Source organism: Chiloscyllium punctatum, chromosome 5, assembly GCF_047496795.1.
Source record: "Chiloscyllium punctatum isolate Juve2018m chromosome 5, sChiPun1.3, whole genome shotgun sequence".
Classification (NCBI taxonomy): Eukaryota; Metazoa; Chordata; class Chondrichthyes; order Orectolobiformes; family Hemiscylliidae; genus Chiloscyllium; species Chiloscyllium punctatum.
In genome coordinates, this window is record NC_092743.1 from 109053501 (window position 1) to 109066418 (window position 12918).

At 39.8% G+C, this 12918-nt stretch overlaps 1 protein-coding gene across 1 annotated transcript in view; it reads left to right on the forward strand.

The window, feature by feature from the left end:
* The window catches only part of crtap (cartilage associated protein), a 31839-nt gene that overhangs the window by 16775 nt on the left and 2146 nt on the right, over positions 1-12918 (forward strand). The gene's annotated exons all lie outside the window — the stretch shown is intronic.

Consider the following 12918-nt stretch of genomic DNA (forward strand, 5'->3'; position numbering starts at 1 on the left):
TATTTGGAATGAGCTGCCAAAAGAATTGGTAGAGGCTGGTACCATTACAACATTTAAAAAGGCATCTGGATGGGTATAGGAAGGGTTTAGAAGGGTATAGACCAAATGCTAGCAAATGGAAATTGATTTATCTAGGATAACTGGCTGGACTGAAGGGTCTGTTTCGATGCTGTACATCTCGATGGCTCTACTTTCTTCACTCAGTTGTGTATCCGTGAAATTCTCTACCACAGAAAGCTGTTGGGGCCAGTTCGTTAGATGTATTCAAGAGGGAGTTGGACATGGCCCTTGCAGGTAAACAGATCAAGGGGTATGGACAGAAAGTGGAAGTTGGATACTGGAATTGAATGGTGGTGCAGGCTTGAAGGGTTAAATGGCTACTCCTGCACCTATTTTCTGCGTTTCTCAAATAACCTTGTTACCCCAATTCACTTTAAACTCTAGTTTAATTGTCCATACCAATCATCTCTGTGGTGTTTTGGAAACAGCAATAGATTTGACAACTGAGTACAGAGGAATCTCTTATCTGAATGAGATAGGCGGGCACTATTTTGTTTGCATAATTTGATTATTCTGTTAATTCATTCAATGCCTCTCCTCTGGGACTTAGAATTTTCTGAAGTTTTCTTTTTCCTCACTTTGCATGCCTTGCTCCCTCTCTCTACCTCAGGGTTTGTTTCTGAGCAGAGACACATTTTGTGTGTAATGGACCTGCAGCATTACTGAAGCCCCGCCCACGTGCCCCATCAGTTCAATGGGATTAACACAGCAAGAATTTGCGAAGGCCTCTCCCCGTTCAGGAGACTAGGTAGCAGTACACAGCGTGTCTTCCCCCGATCAGTGCACGCCCCTGCTACCCCCCACAAACCCCGGACCCTGTCTGTCCCCCAACTCCGTCCATCACTGCCCTCCTCCCACCCCCACTCTTCCCACCCCCCCCCCCCCCCCAACCTCGGTCCCTGTCCACTCCCACCTCCCGTCTGTGTCTCCAACCCACCGCCCCCACTCCGCATTCGCGCGCCTCCCCCCCCCCCCCCCTCCCCTGGCCTTTGGGGCAGCCAAACTGGACACCAATAGTAAGACAGCTAGTGCTTTTGGGGGACTGAGTCTCAATATAGCGTGCACCCACACACACCACTTTTTACTGCAACTTTTTGACACGTTCCGTCTTTGCCCTGTACAGAACAATGTTGGAGAGTACAAAGCTGAACCATTCTTCAGTTCACAATGCAATTATGACCTTCAGAGGGTTTAAAAAAGTATTGTCAGAGCCTCCATTATCTTGCTGTTCTCAACAACATACTATGTATGACAACGGACTCCTCTACTTTGGGAGTTCATCTTTGAGTTGTTATGGGACAACATTTGGAATTGCAAAGAAAACCAGCTAATTTTTTTTTTTAATTATTTTTAATCATTGTCAATCGTAATTAAAATTTTTCTTGATCCAATTTGCTTCCTTCTGTTGACCTATCATCCAAAATCTTCTAATTTTTGTGGATTGCAATCTGGTAAAATTCAATCATGCTCCATTTATGATCTAAAACAGGCTGAACTTGCGTGTGAAATTCCAGGCCATCACATTTTCTCCACTCTTTCAATGACAGCTACACCCTAAGAAAAACTCAATTGAATAGCAATTACGTTTTGGTCTGATTCTCATTTGTGTCATTTTGTTCATCTTTGTATCATGAAATGGCCACACCTTTGTATTAGCAGAAAAATCGTGGTTTTTATGAATATGGAAAATATGAACATCCTTATGACGCAGCATAAATCTGACTTATGTGACTAGTGTTAATGATGATTTCACTGCAATCATGCCTCCAATCTGATGTCCTCACTGAAGCCTGAGCCATTCTGAGAGCCAGAATGTTTAGCTTTGTTTGCTGTGAACATTTGGCCAGCACTCCGAGTAGACTCGATGGATTGAAGCAGGTAGTAAACTGGGTGACTGCAGCAGGGACCTAACAACACAGAAATGATCTAGTGGTTGTTTGTGGTCTCTCTGGGCCTAAAAATATCTTTTTGGAGAAGTGTCGGGGTAGGGGGTCTGGGACCAATATTAAAGACCCACAGGTTAGGCCACATAGCAAAGGGCAAACAATGCATGATATACGTGCAACGCATTCATATCTTAAAATTAGCATCTGGATTGTGTATAATGTAGGACCCCAAATACACATTGTAATTAAGCTTTTTTCTGAAGTAGTCAAGCCATAAAATGGACCCCAGAAATGTTACATGAAGAAATAATGAGGATTTGCATTTATATAACACCTTTTGACAATGTAAAATTCCAAGGTACTTCACAGAAGCCAACCAAAAATTTAATACAGAGCCACATAGAAATAATAGGACAACTAACCAAAGGTTTAGTCAAAGAGATAGACTTTAAGGATGCCTTATAGGAAGGCAGAAAGGTTTAAGGAAGGGATTTCAGAACTGAGACGCAGGCAGTGAAGCATTCCTGCCAGTAATGGGTATTGAGGATACATGAGCAACTAAAATTAGAAAGTCAAAGATCTGAAATGGTAGATCTAAACTAGTTATAAAAGCTGGGGGCAAGGCCACAAAGATTTAAAATAAGGATGAGGATTTTAAATTCATGGCATTGCCAGACCTGGTTCTAATATAGGTTAATGTGAACTGGTGTGATGGGTGATTTGGACTTGGTTGAGTTGAAATACGCACAGTACAGTTTTGGATGAGTTGAAATATACGGAAGGTGGAAATAAGAGCCAAGAAAGCATTGGATTGGTCAAAACCTTTGGTAGCAAAGGCTTGGATGTGAATTTCAGGAGCTGGCAAGATGATGCAGTAATGGAACGGAGTGAAGGTACAGAGGATGATGTGGCATGGGATGCTAGGTCAGAGTTAAGTGAAATGTGAGGGTACGTCAATTTGATGCAGCTTTGGAGGTGCAATGGACTGTCAAGTGAATAGAGTTTGTGGTGGGAACCAAAGAGAATGGTGGCAAATGTCCCCTAATTTATTGTGGTGCGGTATCACCTCTTTCCCACCAGAGTGTGTGTGTGTTAAAAATATCCCTCAGTGTGTCTGAGTACATTTCCTGTTGTACATTAGCATCACACTTTGATGCAGTGACAAATTAAAAATCATTATGGTTGTTTACACTATTTTCCTGTGGCTTTCACAAAGCTCAAGTCCAAGAATCCCCACGCATCTGTTCCTCATCCCTGCTCCACAACTGACCCCATTTCTGTCTGAAAGCTGTTGGTAATTAGCATTTTTTTGCAAACTATCAAATAATTGGTGATCATTCTGGTGAGACAGTTAGAATTTGTTTGCTTCGAAGGTTAACTTGTTCTCTTTTTGAAAACCAAAGCAAATGGAAATAAGAAAGAAACTCTCTGGACAGGGGTTTGAATGATGTGATCTATGGTAAGTTATACAGCAAAATCAGACGAGAACTCCAGTGAGGCCTATCTCAACTTCAGGAGATCTTGCTGTATCTTTTATGCTTTCGACAAGTGGCATAATGAGTTGCTTGCTAGGCATGAATAAATTGCCATTATATGAATTTAATTCAACTAAATGCGAGGTGCTGCAATTTGGGAAAACAAATCTTATACACTTAATGGTAAGGTCCAAGGGAGTGTTACTGAACAGAGACTTGGAGTGAAGATTCATTGCTCCTTGAAAGTGGAGTCGTAGGTAGGTAGGATAGTGAAGAAGGCATTTGATATGCTTTCCTTTATTGGTCAGAGTATTGAGTACAGGAGTCGGGAGGTCATGTTGCGGCTGTACAGGACATTGGTTAGGCCACTGTTGGAATATTGCGTGCAATTCTGGTCTCCTTCCTATTGGAAAGATGTTGTGAAACTTGAAAGAGTTCAGAAAATATCTACAAGGATGTTGCCAGGGTTGGAGGATTTGAGCTATAGGGAGAGGCTGAACAGGCTGGGGCTGTTTTCCCTGGAGTGTCGGAGGCTGAGGGGTGACCTTTATAGTGGCTTACAAAATTATGAGGGGCATGGATAGGATGAATAGACAAAGTCTTTTCCCTTGGGTGGTGGAGTCCAGAACTAGAGGGCACAGTTTTAGGGTGAGAGGGGAAAGATTTATAAAAGAGACCTAAAGGGCAAGTTTTTCACACACCGCGTGGTATGTGTATGGAATGAGCTGCCAGAGGAAGTGGTGGAAGCTAGTATAAGTGCACCATTTAAGAGGCATTTGGATGGGTAAATGAATAGGAAGGGTTTGGAGGGATCTGGACCGGGTGCTGGCAGATGGGGCTAGATTGGGTTGGGATATCTGGTTGGCATGGACGGGTTGGACCGAAGAGTCTGTTTCCATGCTGTTCATCCCTATGACTTTATTATCTGAAGAGCGGGGGGTGGGGGGTTGCTGGTGGTTAGGGTACACCCTTATGTAGAACACCAGGGAAAGTGTGGGAAGAGAGACAGAGTGAGGGGGCGGACGGTCAGTCATTTGGAGACCGTGCCTGGGCTCCTATCCATGACTGTTCTCGGCAGCATTTCAGTAAGCTGGGTTCGTTTTTAAACATCGTAAACAAAAGTTAGGATCAGTGTTGAAACACTTCTTTGATGTAATGTTTCTATCGGGACCTTGAGATCATCTTTGCATAATCTGAAATTCGGATAATTGATATTCAGATAATCGAGTGCCCTCTGTAATGTTGTCTAAAAGCAGCATTATTTCTCATTTTGGAGAAGAGCTTTCGTGAGTGCTTTCACAGCCACCACCTGGTGGTGAGGTTGAGTAAAATACATGCTGGAGACTGTCACACCTTGGAGTAATAAAATTATAAATAACATTCATTATTTTACTAAATCAAATATTTCAATGAAAATTAGAAAACTTTAAAATTCAGATTTTATATAGGTTACCTTGAATAAAGCCCAGCTGGTTTTCTTTTTTATTTGGATTTCAGCAAAAAGGAGCACTGAGAATAGAATCAAAATGGTAGAGGGGTGGCTACAGCCATGGACACTAATCCAGGACCCTCCCCTCTGATTTTCTTCCATATATATTCCTCTCCACTCATGCCCTGTGAGAAATGTCTCGTGTCATCTTCAGGAGCTATCTGTGCAGAGAATCCTGTCACGAGCTTCTCTAAGATTTCTTCCCATCCTGTTTAGATTTTCCATAAAATTAAAGGACAAGCATGATGTTTATTTTTTGTGAGGGTGATGCCCATTACTTGTACTTGGTTTGCAGGCTTTTATCCCAGTGAGCCAGCAACTGATTATAGTTGTTGACAACACATGCATGTGCTAAGCACTGCTTAAGTTCATGCCAATGTGTTTTTTTAAAAAAAGAGTTAACCTTGGTCACGGCAGCGGACAAGAGTGAGAGGAGGGACCAACCTGATCAATCATCCTACTGTCCCCTCTAATCACCATGCCCCCAAACAGCTTTTTTTTTTGTCCCACTACCTGCCCTGACACCTAGTCTCCACTCTAGTCATCACCACTTTTACCTCCCATTCAAAGGACCAAAGGGGATGGAAAGAAAGTGGGAACAGGGTTATGAGTTTGATAGTCTGCTGTGATCCTATTGAACTGTTGGAGCTGGCCTGAAGGGTTGAATAGCTTACTCCTGCTCCTAATATTTGGTTCTAGCCCCAACTTATTGCTGATTTGCATTATTTACGTAATCCCAGAGACCAATTGCCAAATTGAAATTTTGAAGTTTTCTCTAATTTTCACTGCGATATTTGATCTTAGTAATAAAATTGTAAATAACATTCATTGTTTTACTGGTTTTTTTTTTCAAACATCTCTCATGTATGTGGGAAATTAATTGTTTTTGTGATCAGTTTGTATAGGTTCAGTTTTTACTTGGGGTCTGATCTTCTCCAGCACACTTTACCCAACATCCCTACCAGCTGGTGACTTTGACTATGCTCAGGATAGGTCTTATCCAAATGAGAAATAATGCTGCTTTAAAGCAATATTACTCAATTGTTAACCCTGTTTCTGGTTTGAAAACACTAGTCTAAGAAATTATTGTTATTAGCAGTTAAATCCAGACTCTATAGTGAATTGGGATAACTAGGTCATTTGAGACAAAAACAGAAATTGCTGGAAAAGCTTAGCAGGTCTGGCAGCATCTGTGAGTAGAAATCAGGTTTTGGGTCCAGTGACCCTTCCTCAGAACTGGTGGTAGCTAGGAAAATGAGTTTTTAATGCAAAAGATAGGGTTGGGGGGGAAGGGGTAAGATGTAAATGATAGGAAGGATAGAGCTCAGAGAGACAAGGGAGTGGATAATGATTGTTGTTTTTGATATTCTTCTCTCTTTGGGCTTTATCCACACCCATCATTTACTCCTTACCCCCTCCCCCTCCCCCATCCTATCTTCTGCATGTGAACTCACATTTTCCTAGCTACCATCAGTTCTGAGGAAGGGTCACCGGACCTGAAAAGTTAACTCTTGAGTTCTCTTCACAGATACTGTCAGACCTGCTGAGCTTTTTCAGCAATTTCCGTTTTTGTTTCTGCAGTTATTTTAATTACTTAAGGTCATTTGAGAACTTGGAGGGTGGTCATCCTGCCCTTTCCAACTTGCCCCAGGACAAGGGTCCCATTTTAAAGGTTACAAACCTTGGCCAATGCCGAAACCAGCAAATTCTTGTGGTAACAGTGGAGGGACGAGAACTTCAACTCGCACTGTTTGCTTACCGTGGAAACTTCCCAAGGGATCCTTTTTCCGTGATATCCTTTTTGCCTAGTCGTACTCTATTTGATAGAATTCAAAACTGAAGGCACTTAAAAGCAGGAGAAGATGAAGGTCGGAAATAAGAGCAGGAGTTGCTCATTTGCCCCCTCAAGCTTGCTACCTCCATTCAACAAGATTGTGACTCTTCTACGACGAAAACGTTTTTCTGCACTAACCCCATATCCCTTGTTGTTTAAAAAATCTAGAAATTTATCGATCTTTATCTTAATAAGCTCCACAACCAAGCCTCCATAGCCAGTAAAGAAATTCCTCCTCATCTGAGCCTAATCTGGAATAATTCTCATTCCTGAAGGGCTCCTGCCTGAAACATCGATTTTCCTGCTCCTCAGATAATGCCTGACCTGCTGTGCTTTTCCAGAACCACTCTAATCTTGACTCTGATCTCCAACATCTGCAGTCCTCACTTTCGCCTGAGCCTAATCTGGTCTATCTCTTATTCTGAAACTTTGTCGCCTTGTTACAGGCAAGCCATGGGAAACATTCTCCCTACTTATTCCCTGTCACGTCCTTATGAGTTTTGTGTGTTTCAGAACGGGGAAATGAGCAGAGGCCCTGCCTTTGACAGTCCTTTGCTACTTCAGTAAATGAAGCTTTGGAAATTAATGAGGGCCAAGCAACTGAATATTTTCATTTGCTTTTGACTCTATTCTGGTGTGATGCCAAAAGGTGTATTTATTCTCATCTTCAGTATTGTGTATCATCAACAAATAAATCAAAGCTATAACCTGGCTGGCATTTTGGATAGTGTTCACTGTGCATAAGATAAATGTGAAACTGTAAAATTAGAAAAGGTCTGCTAATGTCTGAAGATTGTTTTGTAATGAGAATACAAAATGCTTTTTGAACTGCTAATCATTTTTCAAAACTGGTCAGTAGTAAAATCAGCAAACCAAGAAATGTTGCGGGGTTCAACCTATCAGCTCTATGCTGCTTTTCTCCATCTCAACCACCTTGTCAAATCTGACAATCCTGTTCAGACTCCAGACCTTTTAACATACCATTATCTCTAATCCCGCACTCCGTAGACCTCATACTCTTTAATAAATCCTACAGTTTCATACTACTATCCTCACTCCCATACCCTTTAATATACCAGAGTCAAAAAGTTTGTTACAAGAAACGCACAGCTAATCAGGCAGTATTCGAGGAGCAGGAGGAGGGGAGTTGACATTTTGAGCATAAGCTCTTCATCAGCAACATTCTCAACTCTCCTGCTCCTTGAATGCTGCCTGACCGGCTGTGCTTTTCCAGCACCACACTTTTTAACTCTGATCTCCAGCATCTGTCGTCCTCACTTTCTCCTTTTTAATATACTACCCTAGCTAATCTCAGTTCCCTTTTGATGCATTTCTTGTTTAGTCACATTAAGAAGTAACCAAATCCATTTGAAGATTTGTAACTATAATTTCTAGTTCTATAAATTTGCCATTAAAGTGGAACTTTCTGTAACAAAGGATTTCCATGTGATGAATAGTGCAGCATGATTTGAAAATATGGGGTGCTCCTATTTAAGCTGGCAATATGCAGAATTTATTTTCTCTGATCATTTAAATTGTAGAATTTCTTTCCCCGAAGAACATTGGTGGCTGGATCATTTAACAGTTTTAAGGCTGATTTTGAATACAATTTTGATTGACAAATGAATCAAAAGGTTTGGGGTTGACAAGAAATTATAGACCATAACAATATCAGTCATAATCCTTTCAAGTAGCAAATAAGTTCAAGCAGGCAAATGGCCTAGTTCAGCTACTATTTCTTTTGCTAGTGTTGAGTGTAAATTTTACACTAATATGTAGAAGCTCTGAACATATCTGTGCAATCCAATGATTATATGTAAACAGCTGTAGCTTTTTTTTTTAACATTAGTTTACATTCCCTACAGTATAGAAACCGGCCCTTCGGCCCAACAAGTCCACACCAACCGTCCGAAGAGTAACCCACCCATTCCCCTACCTTATATTTACCCCTGACTAATGCACCTAACACTATGGGCAATTTAGCCTGGCCGATTCACCTGGCCTGCACATCTTTGGATTGTGGGGGAAAACCAGAGCACCTGGAGGAAACCCACGCAGACACAGGGAGAACGTATGAACACTACACAGATAGTCGTCCAAAGCAGGCATCGAACCTGGATCTCTGGCACTGTGAGGCAGCAGTGCTAACCACTGAGCCACCATGCCGCCTATGTAGAGCTGTATAAGAATATATTTTAAATTAAATAGATTCTCTCTTTCTTTTCCTAGTAAAGAGAAAGGAAAATATTATAGGTATGAAACAGTCTGGCAATATTTGTACAGAGAAAGAGAAAGTAATGTTTCAGATCAATTACCTTTCATCAAAAATTTCAGAACATCATCTGAAACACTAGCTCTTGTTTCCCTCTCCACAGATGCTGCCTGACCTGATGTGTAGTTAAAGTATCTGCAGCATTTTGCTTTTGGGTTTGTTTTTCCACATCCAAATTGCCTTTAATATCAATTCAATATAATAAATCAAAATGATTTCATTGCGTAATTCTGAGAAGAACAATATTTTTGTTTTGAGTTGATGGTAGTTTCTTTAGTGAGTACAATTTATTTAATCAATTTCTGTCTAATTCAACAGTCTGAAAGGCAAAGCTTTAAGAGTATTGTGTTTTGGAAGAGGAAATTGGGCTGTGAGTTGCAACATCTATTGTCCATCCATAATTGCTATTGATAAGCTGGTAGGAACTGCCTTTCTGAAACACTATAGCCCATCCACAGTACTGTTTGTGAGAGAATTACAGTTTTGATCCAGTGACAGTGCAGGAATAGTGATATAGTTCTGCATTAGGACAGTGTGTGACTTGACGGGTATTGGGGTGTTCACTCACTAACTTACTCCTTTTCACCTGGAAATTCTAGTGTGTTGAAAGTCTCCCAGTGAGAGCATTGGGTTAGTGTCTTGAGTAGAATGTAAGTGGGTATAAGGTCCACCAGTGAAGTGAATTGAGGCCAAAGCATTGAATGTTTTAAAGGAGTTAGATATATTTCTTGGGGCCAAAGGGATCAAAAGATATAGGGAATAAGGAGGAACGTGGTACTGAGTCAAATGATCAACCATGATCATATTGAATGGCAGAGCAGATTCTAAGGTCTGAGTACCCTACCTATGCTCCTATTTTCTATTTTTTCTTTATCACTGACCACTCAAAACTGCAAAATACTAGCCTTTATTGCCATGGATTTGTGAGATCAGTGGAAAATTAGCTACTGAGCAATGAGGTCTGCTTTGAAGTCAAATATTTTTCAGAGGGTTTGATTTGAGATTTGGTTAGAATCATAGGAGATGCATCCTCCATCTAACCTGTGTTTAAACTCGATACTGCCACAGGGCAAGCTAAAAAAAGAAATATTCTCTTAACACCCAGCTAGTGTAATGAATGTAACTCAGTGAGAGTATGACAAAACGTACTTAAAATATTTCTTACATACCATCTGTATATAGAGCACATATTTCTCATGTGTGTGAAGATATCCCTGTTTGCTTGCAAGACGAGCTGAAGTCTAACAGTAATGTGAAACTATTGGTATAAGTTCTAAACAGACTGTGTGTGTGCAATTACCATTACAAACTAAGAGAAGACATCAAAGGAATGTTGATCATGTTTAGATGACTCTGGAATATGTTCTGATTGAATTTCAGTTTTTGAAACAGCACAGTCTTGGACTCTATTAGAATATTTTTGAGTAATTGCTTTGGTTTAACCCCAATCAGTGGAGAATTTGTTTGTGAGCAGGATTGATCCAAATTTAATCCCAGTGTACAGTGGAAGATCCTCTGCATGCTGTGTGTTCAATCTGTAAAGGTAGCATCAGTAAGAATAGTTTTGCTGCTCACCATCTGCATGCTGACTTCTGAGTCGCTGGAACAAAGGGGAGTAAAGGTCTTCAGAGAAGTGGAAGCTACTTGTGCTTTGCTTCAGACTCACTTTGAACCTCAATACCTAATTCACACTGCACAAGTTGAATCTTTGGTATGCAAACAAAAGCATTTTATACCAGGGCTAAACGTACAGTGTGACTCACGGAAGTGCCAAGCCAGTTACACATACAGTTACATGTTAGGTTTTCTGTTTGTGTAAATCACTTCTTCACCTCCTTCGACTAGATTTCAGATCTAGAACATAAGTGTGTCTTCCTCCACTAGAACGTAAATAAATTTCAATGATAACATTGAGCATTTAGTGAATTAATTAGAAAAGTGAATTATAATTCCATTAATGCTTTGTTTATTTTTGATGTGTTACTATTGAAACAGCAGGGGGAGCCTAAGTGCATGAAGTCCAATTTCATACCATTACTGTGAGAGTATGTGTTGGATCATTAAAACTAAGAATTTGAATTTGGAATGGATTTTGGGTTGTACTGTTATTCCAGGCAGCTCATACTATATATTTAACCTCACTCAATGTCCACTTGTTGTCTCAGTAATTATTGAAGCTATCCATATCAGAATCAGCAGACTGGAGTACACAATGAAATATCTAATACAACCTTTAATTTAAATTTCTAGAATCTGCAGAATTTTGTTTTTGCTTGGTTAGATTAGTTAAATTAGGATCGGCTAAGGGGAGGCAGAGTGGGTCTTTTTGGAAGTTGGCAAGTGAAACTAGTGGTTACCACAGGGATTGGTGCTGAGACCTCAACGTACAATATTTACAATTTATACATGATTCAGAGAATATAATGGTTGCCAAATTCACTGAAAGCTGGATAAGAAAATAAATTGTGAAAAGAATATAAGGAGACTACAAAAAGGGTTAATTGAGTGGGCAATGAGGTGCCAAATAGAGTTTGATGTGAAATTGTCTGTTTTGACAGGAAGAATAAAACAGAAGCATCTTACTTTAAAGATAAGAGATTGCAGAGCTCTGAGATGCAAAGGAATCTGGAATGAAGTGCATGGGATTGTCTTATGAGGAAATAATGAACAATCTAGGCTTGTATGCACTGGAACTTTGAAGAAAAGAGGTGATTTAATTAAAATATAGAAACTCCTGGCTGGTCTTGATGTTTCCTTCTTTTTTGGAAGAATCTAGATCTAGGGGTTACTTTTAAAAATAAGGAGTTGCTCACATAAAATGGCGATGAGGTGAAAATATTTCTGAGGGTCACGAGTCTTTGGAATTTCCCCTTAAAAAGGTGGTTGGCTGAAGTCCTTAAGGAAGATGGGTTATCTGAGTAGGCAGGATTGTGAATTTGTGGTTACAATCACATCAGCTGTCATCATGTTGAAGGTGGAGCAGGTTCAAGGAGCTGAATGACCTACTTCTGCTCCTCATTCATATGTAACCTTTGTAACACAATTTAGAGTTCGATTATAATGATTATTTGTCATATTGTCATCTTTTATCGAAAATCTGTGTCAATGATCCATGCCATTGGCTTCAGAGCTATGATTTCTCAATTTTTAAGAAAAATTAGCACAGTTCTGTGCTAATCACATCTGTATTTCTTTTACATGTCCCTTTTTGTTGCAGGGAAAAAAACATTTGTCTGAAATTTCACATACATTATGGCATTGGTTCTCATGGGCATTTTTTTTTAATATAATCTGCTTGGTAGTCCTGTTATGTTATGTATGCTAATAATGTTGGCAGTCTAAACCAGAAAATACCACAGGATCTTCAAATAACAGATAAAATGTAATAGCAATAAGCAGATTTTAACAATGTTTCAAGGATTCTGATTGAACCCTAGCACGTGTCAATAATCCGTAAGAGGTTATGTAAAATTAAACAAGTAAATGTGTGTAATAAATTGGATTGTGGAATACTGTCCCATATAATTGTTGGAATTGTGGTAATTGGGTGTTTTAAGATATTACAAAAAGCTTTCAGTAGGAAGTGATGAAACTCAATTCTTGAACTGTGCACGAAGTACTTGTACTTTCTCAGTCTTTCACAACAAGCGCTAGGTGTGTTTTCTTCACTGCAAATAAATGGCATTGCAAGATCAAACATATTTCTTATATTTAATCATTTCAATGATTTGTTTATTTTAAAACCAAAGTAATTATTTCACAAGAAGAACAAAACTGGAATTATTGCTCTGTGTTGTATATGTATTAGTAATTTTACTTTATGGCTGACAATGAATGAACTAGAGTTATGGAAAGTAAATCAGGCTGAGGTCTGAGCACTAATGTTTGTTTCTTTTATACAG